Consider the following 21,440-nt stretch of genomic DNA (forward strand, 5'->3'; position numbering starts at 1 on the left):
AGTTTTTTCTTTATTCGTTCTCCTCCCCCTCCTGCCCCTCCTTCTCCTGCCCCTCCTTCTCCTGCTCCTCCTTTTTTTTTTTTTTTTTTTTTTTTGTTTTTTAAGATGTATATAAGTCCGCTGGCAAAATTTAACCCCAATGTGTTATTACTCTATTAAGATCCATTTCTTTTTCTTAAAAATTTTTTAATTAGTAGTTAACAATTGCCCATTACCCTTGGTCTCTGCAGCTTTTCTCACTTTTTGGATCTCTGCCTAAACTAGTAAATCTGGAAAACTGTCTCTGCTTCTTGGATGTTGGCCACTCAGAGCTGTTCAATCATCGCAAGAGGAATTGCTCTCTCACTAGCATTACACTGAGTTAAAAAGGAAGTAATGATTCCATTCAGTAGCCTCACCGCTATAACATACCTTGGTTTTCAAAAAAAAAATTAACAAAAACAATAAGAATATGATTTAATGTCCTCTATAAAATACAAAGGACAAAGGATCTATAAATGTTCTATATCTAAAACTCCTGTTCATCTTTTCATAATTTTTGATATAAATCTTGATGAAAAATATCTATATATTTGATGTTTTCATTTTCTAGATGGCTTTGCTATCAGAGCGAAAGTAATTCTTTTAAACATATAACATTTTGCAAGACATATTGTTTCCTTTGGTATCCACAGGGGGAAAAAAAAAGATTTAGGAGAGTACAAAATACTAGTCATTTTTAGTTGAGCATAGTGGACTGGGTGTTTCTGAAGCACCCAGTTCCTTGCTGACAGAAGAATCTAATGATATGAATATGAGATCTTTTTCAGGTACTTGGACTTTTATGACATGTTTTCTATATGAAATATTATTTCTCTGTTGTTTGCTCACTTTCTTCTCAACACATGAAATGTCATCTAGTCAAAACCCTTTTAATAGTGTATGTATTGAAATGACATAAACAATTAATGATGTGAAATAAAACTAGAAAATATTAATATCTTTAAAGGAATAGGTATTTAGTAAAATAAGACATTGAGGTGGAAGTAGGATTAGGTGTGAGAGTAACGGAATGGAAAAAATCAGGACAGAAAGGCAGAGAACAGAGAAGACCATGTAACTCTATCAAGTAATATTATAATACTAACTCAATTAATTAGTAATGTATGTGGCCCACAATTCAATGCTATATATCTCAGAAACTGATATTCAAGAAAGAAATGGAAGACTTTAAATAGAATAGAATATCATCCAAAATGACCCTGCCTCTTATAGGCCAAAATGCTGAGTTTTGAAATCTTGAAAATTTGCTCTGGTAAAGACAATTAGAAAACAAAGTAAATGCAGTTGTTAGCTAATCTTTTTTTCTCTTCTTCTTGGGGATATTGAAAAGAGCTGCTGGAGAATAATAAATTAAAATGGGGTCTAGGAAAATAAGACTGACAAGCTCTGCTTGTTACATGAATAGATGGAATTTAGAGTAAGCACAACCTCTCGTGGATATTATTACATTCAATTCTTAAATGAAATGAATAGACATTGAGGGTACTTCATGGCACCGAGGAAGCAAGTGTAAAGCCTAGATACTCTGAAGCAGGGTACCCACAGACTGAGCTGTGCTTTCTCTTTTCCACTCAGAATATCAAGAAAAATGTCTAAAATATAAAACATAGCAAACAGAGCTCTTAACGAAAGCTAAGTGATTAAAATAGTTGGGGATTTAAGAAATGTTCCCACCATATCAGTAAATTGGTGGTCTGGAAAAAGATGTCTAAATATGAATGATATGAAAAGAAACTCTATGCAAATATATTACAAAAGAAAAGTGATGGTCAGAGGAGGGAGAAGAGGAGGAAGAAGAGAAATATGCAATTTTGGATTAAAAAAATGTAAAGAATCAGAAAGAAATTTCCCATAAATCTTTTAAATTACAGGGCAAGTTGGTAATAATGTGGAATCAATAAAAGAAGCTCAAAGTTGAAAAATAAAATAAGATAATGAGATGAAAATAAATATTAACACAAAATTAAATATATTGATGAACAAAATATCAAGGTAGCATTAGTGAAATAATTAGGAACAGCAAAGTACTGAAAATAAATAGCTGAAAAAACTACTGATATAAAAAATATGTCAAAATAATTTTAGTGGATACAGATAAAAATATAAGTTAAAACAATTAGAGGAAAGCTAATGGAGCAAAGAGGATAGAAAGTAAGAATTATCACTGGTAATTTTAGAGACCTCAATACATAATTCATAACAAATTATCAGATGAACTTTTACCTGCAGGTCTAAGAAGTGATGTTGGATAATATTCAGACAATGACATATGCTCTATTATTTAGTTTCTGTGATTCAGAAATACTTCTTAATTTATCCAGGTATAATAAGTAAGTCAAATACAAGAGGAAACTATTATATTGATCCCCAAATCAGTCACTGGCAGAAGGTGATACAAAATGCCTGCAAAGATCTGGGAAAGATCTCTGATGCAAGGAAATTTTATGTAAAGAAAATGACATTGGAATATAAAAGCCATAAAACCTAATCTTAAGTATGAAATAGTAAAGGGCTACAAACTTTTAATTTTCAAAGTTTGAATTCTTATTGAAAAATACATGGATAATATGATCCAATCAATTAAGAGTTAAATTAAAATAAATAACTTAGGAAGAAGTAGTCATGGTAAATAAACAGCAGTGAGAACTGACTCCATTTACTTCTAGAACTAAAACTAAACTATTTTTTGCATTAGTGTTACAGAACAGAATGTGACATAAATTGACAATATAAAAATATATCTAATAGTAATTGGAAAAGGTATACATGAGAGAGTTAATACTTTTGTCTTTCATGGGAGAAAATCAAATAATACTCTAAACTTTAACACTGATTTCAAATAAGCATAATGACTCTTAACTCTTACCCTATATAAATAGTTTCTTAATCTTAGAAGAATGTTTAAACATCTTTACTTGTTACTATACTTCAAGAATTTTCTTTACATTTACTCATAACATTTTTTTTTTACTTGACATTTTGATTTTTGGCTAAATATATAAAAGATTTTATATGGAACAACAATAAAATATTTTAAATTGAATTACTCTAATTGAAATATTTTAAATGGAAAGTTAAGTAAATGCATACATTTGGTGCACAAATTGTGTATGTGTTTATCACATCTATTTTTACTATTTCTCCTTTTTCGTTATTCAGAAATTACTCATATTTTAATTAGTAAACCAAACATTCTTTCACTACTTTATTCTGCTATTAACTGGATAATTCATTTGAGTAATACGTATAATTTATAACACAAAATATAACAATATATCTATAACTTGTATTTGACTTGTATTATTATTTGTATTATTACAAGTCAAACTGTGTTTACTTTCTTTTTCTAAGAAAAGTACAATTATTACTTTACTTTTTGCTTTACTTCTTGTGGTATGCTATTAAATATGTCCTTTAATTATCATTGAAATATACTGGTAAATTTCTTTAAAGCATTTCATATTACCACGTACTTAGAATTTCTAAGTATAAGATTTAGGACACTAGTTTTTTTCGTTCATAATAAATGTTTGACAGCTATTATACACCAAACATTGAGATTACAAAGATGAGAAAGCATTACTTATCCTTATGTTGCAAAAGTCAAACTGATTAAGCATATATTCATATTTTAAAAAAATTGTAAGATAGCATGATAAACTAAGAATAAATGCAGTATGATGCCCAAACACCTGAGGATGTAGTGGTTAATCTGATGAGGAAGCATCAAGAAATCATCCCTGAGTAGGTTATTCTTGATCTACTTTATGAAAAGAAGAAAGCAAAGAAGATCCAGTTAGTAGACAGATTTGGAAAGCATGACTCAGCATAGATATATCATGGATATGTACCTAATTCAGAATTACTGGAGGTGAGTGGTGGAATGATGTCAGTTACAGAATGTCAAATGATAAACTTCTGGTATAGTATGACAAAGAGTTCACTGTTTATTGGACAGATTCTGATGAGCAAAACTTGCATTAAACAAGGTAATGGTATGGGCAGACTGTAATTTATAAAGCTCTGTGGAGGATGCCTTCAAGATAAAAGGAAATGACGAGAAATGTGAAAGGCTACTCCAGTAATCTAAGTGAGTTACAATAAAGATCTGAATTACTGGTGAGGAAATTATGATGGAGGAAATAATTCACTCTATGGACAGTCTAGAATAAAGAATTAAAGTATGATTAATTGGTTTCTAGTTGGCATGGGTAGGTGAAAACAGTGAGAAGATACAGGAAGTTATGCAATTCTGGAGTGGAAGTACTATTAAATATGAAACTTACAGAGCTCAACAAGCCAATTAGACAAAAGAAGTAACAAATATGTAGCTGACAAGTCTATTTAGTACAGATATGGAATTTCAATCGCTGATGTAGTAACATGAAAAAAATATGTGAGGACTACAAGGTAACTAAGAATCAACAATTTACACTATAGAATTTTATGGGACAAAAAAAAAAAAAAGAAAGAAAGAAAGAAAGAAAAAGAAAAAGAAAAAAGAAACATGGCCCATGGCAAAGTTTGCATGAGATTTGTTGTTAATACAGGAGAAATAGCTGAAGATGCTTTTTTAAAAAAACATGGTGGAGATAGTTATCAGTAAGTAAAAGTCAATAGTTTTAAATATTATAGCAAATTCAACTAAGATAACAGTAATATTCACTCATTCAATCAAAGCAGTTCATCAGAGATTTTAAGCAGAGAAATCCTTTTGCATTCTGGGACAGATGGAATATTAATATGATTTGAGGAATGAATGTCACATTGAAGAGGGGACACAGCAAGTATAGAACATTTAGGAGACTGCCTCTGAAGAAAAATTGAAATAAGTTTTTGGAAGGATGATATGATGTGTCTGTGTGTATGTGTAAATAGAATTTTTTGTTTGTTTAAAATGTGTGAAGCTTAAACTCATAGGCAGAGGGAAGTACATATTAATTCTGCTAACATTTCTTATCAAAATCAGATTCTTATGACATTTGAGAAAAAATGTCTACATACATTGCTATAGTAAGTAAAAACATCAGCAACTTTTTATTTTATAGTTTAGAGAAAATTAAAGAATTTCATGTCCTATAATCTTCAGATTTTAAGTGCACAAGGTGATGCTAATCTAACTCTTGGTGAATTTAATAAAGGGCATATTTCTTGATATTAGGAGACCATGAATACAAGCAATATCCTATTGCATCTGGGACTGTGTCAACATACCAAGGTGTTTATATCTAACATGAAAGCTGCTGCTGGTTTTTGCTCTGTTAAGTTTTCAGTGAGGTGGACTGTCTTAGTGAGGGTTTAATACCATATGGTTTCATAATGCTGGCAAGAACAACTGTTTCACTGCTTTAATCCCTGTACATCTAAGGAATCATAATACTATATAAAGTAAATGGATTAGACTTTTTGTATTGATTCAATGTTTAGGTTGCTACGTTTAGAGGAAAATAGGCTTTTATTCATAATTCCATTCCCGAACAATAAACAACAAAATACAAATATTGTCTCATGATAGTTTCTTTATGAGGGTTATCTGAGTTTGAAATTTTAAAGAATTGTACTCCACAGATCTATAAGAGTTCTCATTTTATGTCAGTTTTATAGAAGAACGTTATGATGTTAAAACAGGTATATTTTTATTTGTTGTATATGGTATATCCTGTAAATACAGAGAATTTACATTTATTCATAAAAGGTTGTTTAATGCTTTACCCAACCTTAATTAACACAATTATATCCAATTGAATATGTGGAATCCCTTTTGAACAATATTTAGCATTATGATTCCAAAACTACCTTGTTAATTAAGTATGTCATAACTTAAAAAAAAAAAGACATTGAGTAATGGATTCAATAATAAAGTCTGGGGAAATAAGAAAGCAAAAGTAAAATGACATTTTTTATTTAAAATCTATAGCAAGATGGCACATAATAGCAATGAATAGAGACTTCATATATATGTGCCCGATTAATTCTATTCTATCACAGACTAAGAATTAAAGGCACTATATTGTAGAAAAGTATATGGCACATATAAAAGTAAAAACTGTTGCTAGATCTTATATCTCAAAAGTTCTTAATTAACCAAACTAGAAAAAAATTGTAAAGTTAAGCAAGTTACTTTAATAGTAATAAATTCTGGAGCAATTCAATTATAGAAGCTTCCTAGTACAGTATAGGAGAAAGACAAGGAAAAGAACTAGATACTGGCACAAATTTTGCCACACAGGAATATGAGTGAGTATACCATCAAAGTAAATAAATTTTAGAAATTCCTGTCTTTAAGGAAAAAGCACTTTTTGTGTAAACGATTGTATTACAAAGTGGGGAACCAATCTGGCTGTTTCCATTGCAACAAATTGCAAGGATAGCAGATTCCCAAACAAAGATAACTGCACGTGTTTAGTCTGAATGGTGTTGTCAGCCTATCCCGAAGACACATCTCTTCTCCTTTTGGGAGAGCAAAAAGAAAAACATTAGCAAAGATATTAGAAAAATAGAAAAATAGTAAAAAATATTCCATTTCCACAAACTCCATCTCATATTGCTTTTTCTGTTCTAGAACCCCCAGCACTTGACTTCGCGCTTTTTCAGAATTTAATCATATAAAATTTTTCAAGATTTTTTTTCTCAGAATTTGTATATGTTTAATCCTTATTTCTTCTATCTCTCAAGGAATGATCATATCTCTATCTCTCACGCCAGAAAATACAGACATGTACACACATTAGTTTTCTATAGAGAACTGTATGTTATATCTTTGTATTCGAAGGGCATATTCTTAGGCCCAAATATGGAAGGGCATCAAAAAAAAAAAATCCATTGAGATTTCTACTCAGCGAATAAGCCCTTTGTTGGGGGAGGAACATCGAAATACATTTAACTTCATGCAAACACTTTATTTTACTTTATTCACTTTGTTTTACTTTTACTTATCTTACTCATTTTATTTTTTTCATTTTGTTTACTTTTTAAGGTAGAAGAACATGAAGGCTATCAAAATTATGTCAAAATGTTGCATGAGTCCTACAATTAAAGCATTATGACTTAAATGGAAAACAAAGTCCAGGAAACTATTTGGTTTCATGATATTTCATATCATTTTATGTGAGAAAGGAAGCATAAAAGAAACAGCTGTTTGGCCCCAGAATTTCTAAAAGAAATATTTATGTCCACAGTAGATTAATAGAGGTTAAATGTAATAGAATATGGTAGACAGATGTGGATTTTTTTCTTCTCTACAAGATGCATTATGCTCAAAACATTTTGTAAGACAACCATCTGGAGAAACTAGCAAAGATGGAACAGACATCAACAATTCTAAAACCTAACATTTTAAAATTTAATTTTTAGTTTTAAGGAAATAGAAGAGTGAGACTGAAAATATTAGGGCAGTATGAAATGCCTGGTAGCAACAAAGTGAAATGAAAGCAGAATATAAGTCACATCCATTTTGTTATTCTGTTTTTAATGCACTACTAGCTAGCACTTTTATATGGTTATATTTAAAACTGAAGTAAAAATAGACTCACTTTTTGGATATTTTGATTAATTATTATGGTTCCCGGGCAAGAAGATAATTACAATACACATTTGTGATAACTTTTCTTGCTATCATTTTGGAATAATCATTATAAATGATAATGTAGCTGAAACTTTTAAGTTATATAAGTCATATTCTGCATTAAGTTTAGCTTTTATTATAACCTAATGATTAGATTTTCAATGCGACAAATCAAAATATATGACGTCTTTTATTTATAGTAATACCACAGATAATCTAAGGCATTTCATATATATGTATCCTAAATATATATATATATGGCTACTTTAGATATAGTATCATAAGAATTGTTAAAGAATAGAATTATTTGTTGATAAAGTTTCTGTACTATAAAATGTGCGATAATTGACAAGGATTTTCAGAATATAACAGCTTCAACTATGTCCTAAAATAGATGTTTAATGAGACTCATTCTCTAAATTCTCCATTCTCCTCTTTCGTTTCTTATATGATTACAAAGAAAAAGTATATATAGCTCTTTAAGTTTTAGTGGCTGTATGCCACAAACACACACACACACACACGCACACGTACATACATACATACATACATACATACATACATGCATACACAAACACTAGTTAAGTATGAAATTGAGTGAAACTCATTTACGCAAAACCATTATGTTCCACATCAGATGAAAGATTCTTCAGCTTAGTATGAGAGCAAATTATAAGTGGAACTCCCTGTAGGCTTTATTAGCTGAATTCATGTCTGGCTTTACTCCTTTGCTTCTTTTCTCTCCATGGAGCTGCTTAGATGGGGTGTTTCATTTACATAATCAAAGATGCCTATGGCTCAATTCTGTACTCAAAACTACTCTGTGGGGATGTGCTAGAAGTGCGCTGTACATGCACAGAGAAGAAATATCAAAGAAAACAAGTGTAAATTCCCCTAAGCCATGCCTTTAGCACCAATTGGAAAGAACATACGCATACACACACATACATATACACACGCACACAGAGAACACTCTTTCATACCATGAGCAGATTTCTCTGTGACTTCCTAGGTAGCAAATATGACCTAATGGAATGAGCCTGATTCTGAAGTCACTGGTTTCCAATCATGACCCTACCATTGTTAACTGTGTGATCATAGAGAAATTATTTAAACACACTAATATTACACATTTAAATAATCTCCCAGTAATATTTTTTCGTTTGATCACCACAGAAATTCAGGTTTAATATTACTTGTCTCTATTTTACATTTGAGGAAATTAAATTTCAAATCAGTTATGCAAACTGACTGTGGCCCCACATCAAACAAGTGACACATCCACTAGTGAGACTTAATTTATCCATGTTCCCTAGTTAATTCAACACTTCAGCCCTCGTTTTTTTTTTTTTTTGATAACATCAATTTAGTAATGACAGTTTTTTCACATACAGCGGAAAAATAATAGAGATTTACAAAGATTCACTAAGCTTTTACTGTGAGAATATTGATACATCACGATCAATAATACTTAGCAACTCTATAGCATACATTCTATTTATTAGCTCAAGAGGAAGGTGTTTGCTTACGAATGTCGGCAGGGCCTCCATATGAAAAACTGCACTCTTCTGCTAATAATGATCTGATGCATGAGTATTTCCTTATAGTAGGTAAAGTAAGATTTCCAAAAGAGCTAAATTACTTCTCTTTTCCCCTTACTCTGCCCACAGACGGAACATCTTTGGAAATGACTATCTGAACTGTATGGGACAGAGGAACAACAACAACAACAGCAAATAAACACGGTAAAACAGGATGGGTAAGCAAGAAACTGAGTGTCTATGCTCCCAGCTATGCATATCACCTTTGTAAGTCTCCGTTGGGCTCCTGGCTGGAAGAGATCTTGCCTTGGTACAGAAAGCACAATGGAATAACATAAAGTTTGCTTTTGCTTTTGATTAAAGATTAGAGGACATCAAAATATGAAAGAAGATATATAGATTTGATTGGTGTTTTCATACAAAAGTACTGAATAAGAGAACAATTAATCTTCCATATTTCACTTTTCTATCATGAAAGGATATTTGCACTGAAAGAGCTTGTGTCATGTTGATTTTGTGCCAGAGGAGCTGAAATTGACCTCAGTGCACTCTATGCCTTTATCTTAACCAGTGGCAATGCTCTTTGAAAATCTGGAATGTAACTATTTTACTGTGATTCCTAAGGTTCATTCTATTAGCCTTCCATGAGATCAATGAATCACAAACTTCTGAAACTATTGTCAGAAAGAAATCATTGTGTAACTAAAATGATTATGAATCAGTGCATAATTTTTGTTAGCACAAAAAATACATAATTTTGTTTTTGTGTTTGCCTAGCAGGTGAATATTTAATATATGCACATAAAATATGTCTTTAAACAATCTGAGTCTTAAATGTGACCCAAAATATATATTTTTTGTAAGTTATCTCCCTTTCAAGTTTTCAAAATATATTTCTAATAATGCATTTTATCAAGATGTACTTTGCAAAAGTTGATATTTGAGTAAATCTTACTTATGAAACAAAAAAATTGATCTGCCCTTCATATTAAAAATATGTACATCTTAAATGTACATTATTATTAGATAGAAACTTGAGAAAATATACCAATAATTGAATCTTGTTGGGGATTGTTTATTTAATATGGAGATTATTCTACCTGACGTCCCTGCCGGGCTTGTCTTGATAAGTATCTTTCAAGATTAGATCCTATATATTTCAGTTTTAATATTTTTATATGTGATTTCTTCATCCATACATAAGTATAATCATACCATTTTTCTTGATTTGGGAGTCTATTTATTAAATAAAATATGATATAAGAAACTAAAACGCACTGAAAGCGCATTAGCTGTGTAATTTAGTCTAATGTCATTTCCATCCTCACATGTGTTTGAAGGTTTAAAAGAAGCAGAGACAAAAAAAAGTTACTCCAACAGAGTTCAAAGTTTCTTCCTCTCCATTCCTCTAACACATAACTTTCAATAAACTCACTTATTAATCATGTCCTCTTTATTTTATGATGCTTTTTGGCTAAGTCAGTAATAGGATTTTTTTTTTTTTTTTTTTTTTTTAGATCTAAGTAGTCTTAATTTCTGAAAAGTTAACTCTCAACTTGTGTGGAGGAATTGTAAGGAGAAAAATAATTTCTCATTTCAGATAATTTACATGCATGCAACACTCAAGTGTTACCTCCATAAAAGTTTCACTTTTTTTCTAAGCTATTATCAGTGTATCTGTCTGAATTCAGGTAGGGAAGTAGAAACAATATGTGTGATGAAAGAATTATAGAAGTTAAACTCTGCATAACAATAGAAATTGTGGAAATAAAGATCCACGGGAAAGCTGGACCCAATGTTTTCTTGAAGCTTTGGTATAGAGAAGTGGGAGTTAGTCCAAGCTTATGGGAGAATCTCAGAAACCAAACACACCAAATATTAAGATTTTACCTGATCTTTTATCATCTCAGGCAAATGTTTCTTGACAATACTAACACTGGTGCCCTCGCAACCATTATCTTCTATTATATTCAGCCTAATTTTAAATTAAAGGCACTAAATCCATCTAAAATTATATTACATATTTATTTCCTTAATTATTGGAAATAATTAAACTCTTTAGAGGAGATGACACCTTACAATTATTTCTTTGCTGTATATCTGGTACTCAGAACTGTACTTGTAACTATAAGAACATAATGAAGTTTAATAACATATCTTTAAAAATCTATATGTATACATGTCTTAGATCACAAAGCAAGAGAAACACTAGGTTCCAAAATGAAAGGCAGCAGAAAAACAGAGTGTGAGACTTGGGCTGCAACTGGAATTTACCAAATGAAGTAAATAACCAAGATAAATGGTTTGCATTACCTTTTCAGGAATAGAGAAAAGGCTTTAATTTTATGGAAGTTTGGGAACTGAATCTTAGAAAGCCACAGAAAATGAGATATTTGAAGTTCTATGCATTAAGTGAAAGAATGAATAATGAAAATCTATTCATGACTGGAGAAAAAATTGTTGTTTATTAACATCTTTATTGAGATAAAACTGACCTATGGTAAATCACAGATTTTATTTTTAAAATATTATAGTGCAATAAACCTAATAATAGTGGCAAATAAAAAAGTACTACCTTATCACTAAAATCACAAATTTGTCTCCATTATTTATAACTAGCAAGATCTTTTAAAACCATGCAATAATCTGCAGTATCCTGCACTCTGAGGTTGTCTTCCTCTTGCCAGTGACATCCCTGATTAACATATTATTAATGAAAATAATAATTTTACAGAAAAATTCGATGACAAATTTAAGCAAGTGTGTTCTAAAGTAAAATGTGAAACTATACCTGTCAGTTAGAAAATAAACAATTTTTAAAATATACATGGAGCATGTGCAATATTCACATTATAGTGAGCCATAAAGCAGGCTTTGAATTATTTACAAAAATGAATCATACAGATGGCATTATTTAACCATAATTCAATTGTTGAAAGTCAATATGTGTGTGTGTGTATAACAACTTTTTAAGTTTTTAAATTAAATTTATTGGGGTGACATTGCTTAATAAAATTATATAGGTTTCAATGTACAAGTCAATAATATATCAAATGCATATTGCATTGTATGTTCATCATCCAAAGTCAAATCTCCTTCTGTCACCATTTATTCAATCCCCTTCACCCTGACCTACCTTCCCCTCTTTCTCTCTGGTAATCACTAAAATGTTGTTTGTCTTATTCATTTGTTGCTTTCAGTTTTCTATCCCACATATGAATGAAATCATATAGTTCTCAACTTTTTCTCATTTCCCTTAACATGATAATTTCAAGATCATCCATATTGTCACAGATAGCAGTATCTGATTTTTTCTTATGGCTGAGTAATATTCTACTACATATATGTAGCACATCTTCTTTATCCAATCATCTATTAAAGGACACTTTGGTTGTTTACATGTCTTGGCCACAATAAATAAAGCCACAATGAACATCGGGGTGTATATATCTTTATAGATAAATGTTTTCAAATTTTAGGGGTGGATACTCAGAAGAATATCTATGGTAATTCTATTCTTAATTTGTTGAGAAACCTCCATAGCGTTTTTCCATGTACGTTCAATTGTACCAATTTATATTCAACTTGTCTTAAAAAGGCTTCTATGCACTATTCTATGAACTAAACTATGATTGAAATATTATTTATGTGAGACAATAAGTTATAATTTTTTAAGTAAAAGAAAAAATTCATATATTTAAATGAAATAGTTATGGAAATATTTTACAGTAAGAAAACCTATATTTTTCTCACTGTTTTTATTTAAATACTGTTTGATACGATGACAAATTCTGGTGTCAGAGCAACACAAACATGTATGTTTAAATGGAGAAGTACTTCTTCACCATCTTTTTTGTGCATTTTCATAATCTTGATGCAAATTTCTTAATGAGGTTTTAAGTAAAACTTGGAATTTGCTATTCATTTCAAGAAAATGTATTAAATTCTCCTATGTAACAAACATTATTCCATTCACTGATTAAACTAAGATGAAACAAAGCTTTGAAATTATTACAATAATGTAATAATAACAATAATAACAATAATGTAATAATAACAATAACTTTTAGTAGCTACTATGATGGATAAAAACCCATAGTGTGATGGCATCATACAGAATAGGCACCAAATAAGTATGCTGGATAATCAAGTGCTTATGTCAGCAACATTTAACTAAATATTGGTAGAAAATAGAGTGTGATAATAACTTCCATATATAAAATCTGTTCTCTTTCCTTTTTCTTTTTACAGATAACTTACTAAGCAGAAAGGGGAAAACGAAGTCCTTGTACAGAGAGATATTTTGAAGGGCGTTCTTTCTATTATCAGTTTTTTTCCCCCTCACCATGGTTCCTCTTATAGCTCCTTTGAAGGGTATGCAGATATGTATGCTACACAAAATAAAATGACCCGTCACTTATACAAGCTGGAGTGGAAAATACAGGTCCGATGAATAAGGTTTTCGGTTTTTTTGTTTTATTTTGTAGTTGTTTTTAAGGGTGAAATGAACATGGGGTATCAAGGTAGTTGTGATGCTTTGGACCAACTGGTGAAAGGTTTCACCACTATAATATTGTTAACTGTTTCACAGGATTTCATATCATTTTTTAAAATGTATGTTTCTGATTTTAACACTGACTTTTTTTTTAGGTCAGAGAGAGTGACAGGCACCATTCCTTTAATTATTGATAGCACTGTTTCCTGAACAGAGGAAATGACTTAGATATCAAAAGCGTCTTCAGTATGTGGATCAGCATTTCTGTCTGCTTCTTCCTGTACATTTTTTAAAGCTGATTTCTGGGTTCCAAGAATAAAATAAAAATATGTCAAAACAACAAAATACTGACAAGAAATCTGAAATAAGCTTTAGGTTACCAAACTGAATTAATACTTGTAAGACTCAGTCATACCTATATAATAAAAATGTTTTCTATGTGTTTTTGATTTTCCATTAGATTTCCAACTTGAAATGTAAATTGTACAGCCAATTGCTAATATAATATGGTGATCACTTTTTGCTTTAACATTGTCAGTAAAAATAAATTTAACTATATCAGTATCTTGAATGCTGAAAATAATAATTCATAAGGAACATCGGTAGAACCTTGCTGCAAAAAGACTGTAAATAACGAGAACTTCAGCCTAGCCTAATTTTAAGTGAGTAGTCCACAAATATATTATATAACTGAGATGTTCCCATACACTATTGTTAAAAAGACACACAATTAAGCATGGGTCTCTCGACGACTCTTTTCACTTAGTTTTATTATTCAACTTCTTCCTCACTCCATTATATTAATCTATAATCATGTGATAGTTTTACTGCCTAAATTCAACACCATTTGATCACAGAAAGTAAAGTTTCAGAGATACAGTATTGCGATATTAACAAGGAAGAGAGTATAGCACAGTGATTATCAGATGAGAGACTTGTATTTCTGAATTTGTGTTTACCTAAGAAGGATAAGAACTAAATACATCGGGTGTGAAGGCATTGGGGAACCTATAAGAGACTGAGGAATCAGGTCTTTGCTGACCAATGAAAAGCAGACCAGAAAACTCATGAAATAAAAAAAAAGGATAACGAAATGGGCTATGAGACAGCCATGGCAGCAAGGACATCAAAGGATTAGTATCTACCAATTAGGAAATGCAACCAGAGTCATATAAGGCTCAGACCTAAGAGTTATCAGATATGGACTTTAAATAAACTATGGCAAACATTTTTAAAAAAATAGAAAAAAAAGTTCCCCACAGAACATGAACAACAGCTTTAAATTAAGTAATATAAAAATCCTATAAATCCTAGAAATTAACAACAACACGATAGAAGCAATTAACAAAATATTTTCAACAACTGAAGAGAGTATTAATTTACTGGAAAATAGATAAGTAGACTAAAATAAAGAGAAAAAAAAGGGAAGTCCTTAAAAGATATAGAAAACAAGGAGAGCAAAGCTCTAATGTCTGCCATTGGAATCCCAGAAGAAGAGGATATAAAAACAACGGGAGCAGAAAGAATATTTGAGAGAATAACTAGAGTTTTCAAAAACGAGTTATCTTAAGTCAGAGATACAAAAAGTGCTATGACACCATAAGTAAAATAAATACAAGAAAAATATCACTTGGATGTTGCAATACAACTGAAAACAGAAGCCAAGAGTCATAATATGATGAGAATCACCATGCCAGCCTCTAACAGATTCTCGATGGTGGCACTAATCTGCACGATCCTCCCAGGAAAGTGATATGACTTTTAGTATGCCTGTTTTCTGAGTAGAAGCAGTCCTAGTGGGTCCTTAGCTTTTCCTGTTGGAACTAGAGCAAGACAAGTAAGACACTTATGGCACAAATTTTAAAGAGATGCCAAATCTCAGAGTGATGCATATTTCTCCTTAAATATTGTACCTTAGGCCTCATTCTTGCTTTGCTTTTAGTCCTGGCCCTACATAAGCCTTCCTCCCATGGTCCAGGTAGCCAATGTGTGGATTCTGCCAATTGTGAAAGATGTTTATTATTTTTTTCATAAAATTTCTCACAAAATATTTATTATTTAAAAAATTTTAAATTTCATCAAGGTTCTACATGCACATGATTTAAACAAAGCTTTACAAGTTTTATTATGGAAAAATAATGTCCTTCTGTCCAAATTCAACTACTCTCACCCCAAGGGCAACCTCTTTTAGTTCTAACTCCATATCTCTTATGAGTTTTTACTGCTTATACCACGATTTCTTAATTTTTCAGTCTTCTGTCTACTCTGCCATCTTGACTGACCATCAAGGATATTTATTGTGTAACTGCAGAAATATCACAGGTGGGTCATGAGGCCAATTATTTCAGTGTGAGAAAGACCTGAGACAAAACTATATGGACTCTGAACTGATGCTAATTCTGGAGATTAATGGTCCGTAAGTCAGAACATGGCCTTATGGAGATTCAATGATCTGTATGATCTTTTTGATCTCCAGAATTAGCATTAGTTTAGAATCCAGGTGCATAAATCCTCAAAAGACTGATTCTTTCCCTTTCCACAATGTGCCAGAGTTAGGTGCCACTTTGGAAAAAGACTACAAGCACATTTTTGAAATCCTTGGAGGGAGATAGTAGAAATTGTTGTCACTCTAGAAGGTTCTTTTCTCAAGGAGACACATTGTTCCCTTCAATCAAGAGACTCTGGGTCTGTGAACTAATTTAAGTCTGAAAATTGAGAGCTGTGTGTCTGTTTTGATGATTCAAGTGAGCCTTTTTAGTAGACGTAGAGATTTCTGCTTATACTAATCAAACAAATCTTCTATAGACTATCATCCTACTTCAGTTCTTTAGACACCATGATCAATTAGCCAACACCAAACATCTCTGTAGATTAGAGGAATTTTTTTTCACTTTTTTGAATTAGTTATCCATTACAGTAATCATGTCCCACATTAACTGTGGGGATTAAGTGATAACAATTGGCCCTTTCACCTATGTCATCCTATCATCCCAACAAATAATAATAAGTAATAATAGTTATTAACTTTACTGAAATATTAATGTCAGATTAATACTTTAATGTTGACAGTCACAGGTCATACATAGTTCTTTCTTTTATTTACACCACAAGCCTGCAATAGAGCATACAGATATTTAAGCAAATGTTCACCCATGTGTATCAATCTAGAAAAGTTGGACACATTGGAATAACAAACCTGATTTGGGAATCTGCTGGAAGGAAAGATTGTTTTATTGCTTTACTTCAAATAAAACAACTGGAACCAAACATACTACTCTGCTGACTTCTAGTATTCCTTGGGTGCCTTCATTTTAATTGTAGATAAAAATGTTTATTTTCCCATTATAACAATATTTGTATTATTTTATTTATCATTTTAAAACAAGATTGCTCTTATAGATTACACTGCACACATCCACATGCTAGAAATAATAAACATGCATACAGTTTATAGGAAATGAACACCTCGACTGTGGTTTAGGTTCACAAGCATACATACCTTTACAGAGTTAAATTATACAAGCAGAGAAATGTTAAGGGCTGCGACTTACTAAAACATATGGAGGATCTTTTCCTTAGAGTAAAATTTTCTACCAAAGCTGTTTTCCTGCCAGTTCATTTTCTTTATGATTTAATTTTGTAAGCATTTTATTAAATCAACATTTTTATTAAAATGAGTTATGTGAATAACACTTAACTAAATCTCTTAGCTTTTAAGACTCTCCTATAAAGTTTGCCAGTCAAATTTTAAATAATTTTTTTCTAGAATTACATAAGAGTATTAAACCATTTAAATTTATACTCTAAATGCATCAAGGTTTTAAATTTGCACACTAAATATATTACACATAATAATAAGCATAAGTTTATTATTTTTGTGTAAATATTAATAACTTACACATAGTTATTCATAACTTTGAAACAGTCAAAACACTGACATTAACATAAGTAAATCTTTCTGATTTATCAATAAATCCATGCATACAGTTTACATATTCACAAAATTAAATGATACAGGGGTTTTACTCCCTTCATACATCTGTTTATTGTTACTGAAACATAAGCCCTATATAAAACATAGTTTTTGATTCTACCTTAATCCTATATTAAAAAAGAAAAAATACATACCATACAATACAACCTTCACATATATTTACGTCATATATAAAATATTATGAATTAGATATAAAAATATATATTATAAACAGAAAAAAAGAAAGAGAAAGAAAAAGAAAGAAAGAAAGAAAGAAAGAAAGAAAGAAAGAAAGAAAGAGAAAGAAAGAGAAAGAAAGGAAGAAAAGAAAGAGAGAAAAAAGGAAAGAAGGGAGGAAGGAAGAAAAGAGGGAGGGGTGGGAGGAGGAGGGAGAGAAAGAAAACTGTAATATTTACTCATGGGAAAGAAGTTCTGAAGATGCTGGCTCCCTTTTCTCATATTTTATACGAAACTCTTATATTACAAGGCTAGCATAATTTTCTTTCTAGTACATCAAATTAAAAGAAAAACTGTGTGTAGATACAAATTGTAATTAAAATACAAAAACAAATATAAGGTCTCAAATAAAGGACTACGAAACCATTTAAGGAAAAATAACTTCTTATTTTTCTCATTCGATGACAATATATTTAAATGTTTTCAGTAATGAAATAGATAAACATGAATCCACATACTTAGCTATAAATTTGCTCCTTCAATGAAATAAATATATCCAGCCAAAATGTAATGCAAATAAAATACCTCAGCTATGATATAAAACCAATTTATAGTGAATTCCTGAAATAAATCAAATCCCAACCCAAAAGATCTCGATCTCGATCTCAATCTCAATCTTTCTCTCTCTCTCTTTCTCACACACACACACACACACAAACATTCATCACACACTCATTCACACTAACTTATTTCCAGTACCCGTAACTATATATAGCTAGTAATATCACTTCTAGATCTTCCTAATTGACTGTTGCAAAATCAGTTGTCTGTTTTTGTTATTTTGGTGAAATTCTCATGCGTTAAATATAAATAATTATATATAATCAAATATACAATTTTAATTTTACAGGGCTTAAAAACATTTTTCTTATTCATTATCAAAAGTAGATGTGGCTGTTTCAAAAGAACAAGAAACTAGAAATTAGTGAACATAAGATAAAGACCTTTTTCTTACTTTGATAGTTATATCATCCTTAATAAGGCATTTTGCCTCTTTGAACTTCAATTTCTCAAGTAAAAACAGGAATAATTATATATTTTTTAAAATCCCTACCACAAAGAATTACTGTAGAATTTAATTAGCAATATTCAAAATCCTAAACTGATTTCTGGCCCATATAGTCATGCATCACTTAATGACAGAAATCTGATCTGAGACACATGTCATTAGGCAATTTTGTCCTTGTGCAAACACCACAGAGCGCTCATACACAAACCTAGATGGTATAGCCTACTACACACCTAGGCTATATGGTAAAAAGCCTATTGCTCCTAGGCTACAAACCTGCACGGCATATTACTGTACTGAATATTTTAAGTAATTATAATACAATAAATATTTGTGTATCTAAACATAGAAAAGCACAGTAAAAATACAGTATAAAAGATGAAAAATGGTACACCTGTGTAGGGCACTTACTGTGAATGGAGCTTGCAGGACTGGAAGTTACTCTGGGTGAGTAAGTGTTAAAAGGTGTGGAAACCTAGGACATTACTGCACACTACTGTAAACCTCGTAAGCGCTGTGCACTTAGGCCAAACTAAATTCGATATTTTTCATTCTTTAATAATAAATTGATATTAGCTTCCTCTAAATTTTTTACTTTACCTTTTTTTATTTTAAAGTTTTCAACCTTTGTAATAACACCTTAAAACACAAACACATTATACAGCTGTACAAAATATATTTTCTTTATTCTTTAAGAGTTTTTCTATTTTTTAAAAAGAAATTAAACATTTCTGTTAAAAACTAGGACACAAACACAAACATTAGCCTTTGCCTACACAGGGTCAGGATTGTCAATAGCACTGTCTTCTACCTCCACACTTTGTCTCACTGTACTGTCTTCAGGGGCAATACCATTCACAGAGTTGTTACCTCTTATGACAACAATGTCTTCTTCTGGAATACCTCCTAAAGGACCAACCTGAGGCTTTTCTTGAGGAGGTCTCACTCTTTTCAGAAATCTGTCCACTGAGGTTTTTTAGGTTCTTTTTTCATCATCAGTTTACTTGTAAACAAATAGTGTACCATGAAAAATTCCTCCTTATTGATAAAAACATTTGGTGTTGTGGATCACGCTTTCAAAGTTTTTAAGGAACTTACTGAGGTCTCCAAAAGCTTTTGCTAAACCTTTCACTGGATTTTCGTGGGCTTCTTCTTTGTCTCTTGCAGTTTTCTTTTCTCTTGCCTATTCTTCAGCAATGCGTCGCTGTTCCAGTTCTAACCACTCTTCCTTAGTCGATTTCTCAGGAACCTCCTCAAGGAATCCTCAATATAATCCTCATCTGCACTTAGGTTAAAGTTGTTTGCCATCTCAACCACAGTCCTATTGATTCTTGCAATCTCCTTGCTCTTGGTGTATCCTCTGAAGTCATGGACAAACCTCCTGAGTGTCTTCTTCCAGATGCCTTCATACATGATGCCTCCTTGGTGACATCACCCCAAGCCTAGAAAGGTTCATAATACAGTCAGAGATATATAATTCTTCCAGAATATATCAGTGCCTTCTCAGTGTCTTCTCAGTTGTAGCAATGGCCTAGGCAAAGACCTTCATCAGGTTGTAGGCCTTAAAAATTGCTATAGTGTACAGCCATCCCACCCTGAACAAGCCCAATCCCATCTGATCTTGGAAGGTAAGCAGGGTAGGGCCTGGTTAGTACTTGGATGGGAGACCACCTAGGAAGACCAGGTGCTGGAAAAAAAAAAAAAACTACTATAAATCATGGATCCACTGGTTGGATCAAAGAGGTAGGTGCTTTTGAAGGGAGAAACACCACTCTAATATTGGGATGAAGATCACCAATTAAAGGGAGATGTCAGGGAGCATTTGCAACAGAAAGCAAAATCTCATAAGGTATTTTATTCTCTAAATACTACTTATCCCTTTCCCTGGCATAAAAATTCAGAATAGCATCTTGGAAGAGGAACTGAGTCATCCATGACTTCCTATTCCTCTCGTAGTATACTGGTGGTGTATGCTTATTAATAACCTCTGAAGGCCCTGGAGTTTTCACTGTGCCAGATCACAAAGGTTTCAAATTGAAGTTTGCAACATAACCCCCAAAGAACACTGTTACCCTATACTTAAAAGCCTTGAAACATGGCATGAACTTGACCCCCTTATAGATGAAAGTCCTTTTAGGCATTTGTTTCATCCATATTGAATATTTGCTGTGAAAAATAATTTTCCATGAAAATCATCTCATTTAGAGTTCCCCAAAATTCTTCAGCTGCCCTCACATTATCACCCACAGACTTATCATTCAATTTTACATTATGTAATGAATAATGATTCTTGGATTGCTTAAACCATCCAGAGCTGTGAGTAAATTCAACATCATAGGTGGATCTGGCCTTTTCTTTCAATATCACAAACTTCTTCCTTTGGTCATGACTGTCATGATGCTGAAAGATTCTTTTCTGTCTAATCTTCAACCCAGGAAAAAATGGAACCCTTGTGAAGAGAAAAATGAACTCAATTGTGTATAGATGACAACTGTGATCAGCAGATATGTGTAGGCTAATAGATTTATATATTTTTTCACATGTTTTTGGTGATGTGGGTGTGAACAAACTTACTACAT

At 31.6% G+C, this 21,440-nt stretch overlaps 1 pseudogene; it reads left to right on the top strand.

The window, feature by feature from the left end:
- Positions 1-20,438: 20,438 nt before the first annotated feature.
- Positions 20,439-20,557, top strand: LOC118609414 (annotated as a pseudogene).
- Positions 20,558-21,440: the final 883 nt, after the last annotated feature.

The sequence above is a fragment of the Rousettus aegyptiacus genome, unplaced genomic scaffold (assembly GCF_014176215.1).
Source record: "Rousettus aegyptiacus isolate mRouAeg1 unplaced genomic scaffold, mRouAeg1.p scaffold_m13_p_11, whole genome shotgun sequence".
NCBI classification, from domain to species: domain Eukaryota; kingdom Metazoa; phylum Chordata; class Mammalia; order Chiroptera; family Pteropodidae; genus Rousettus; species Rousettus aegyptiacus.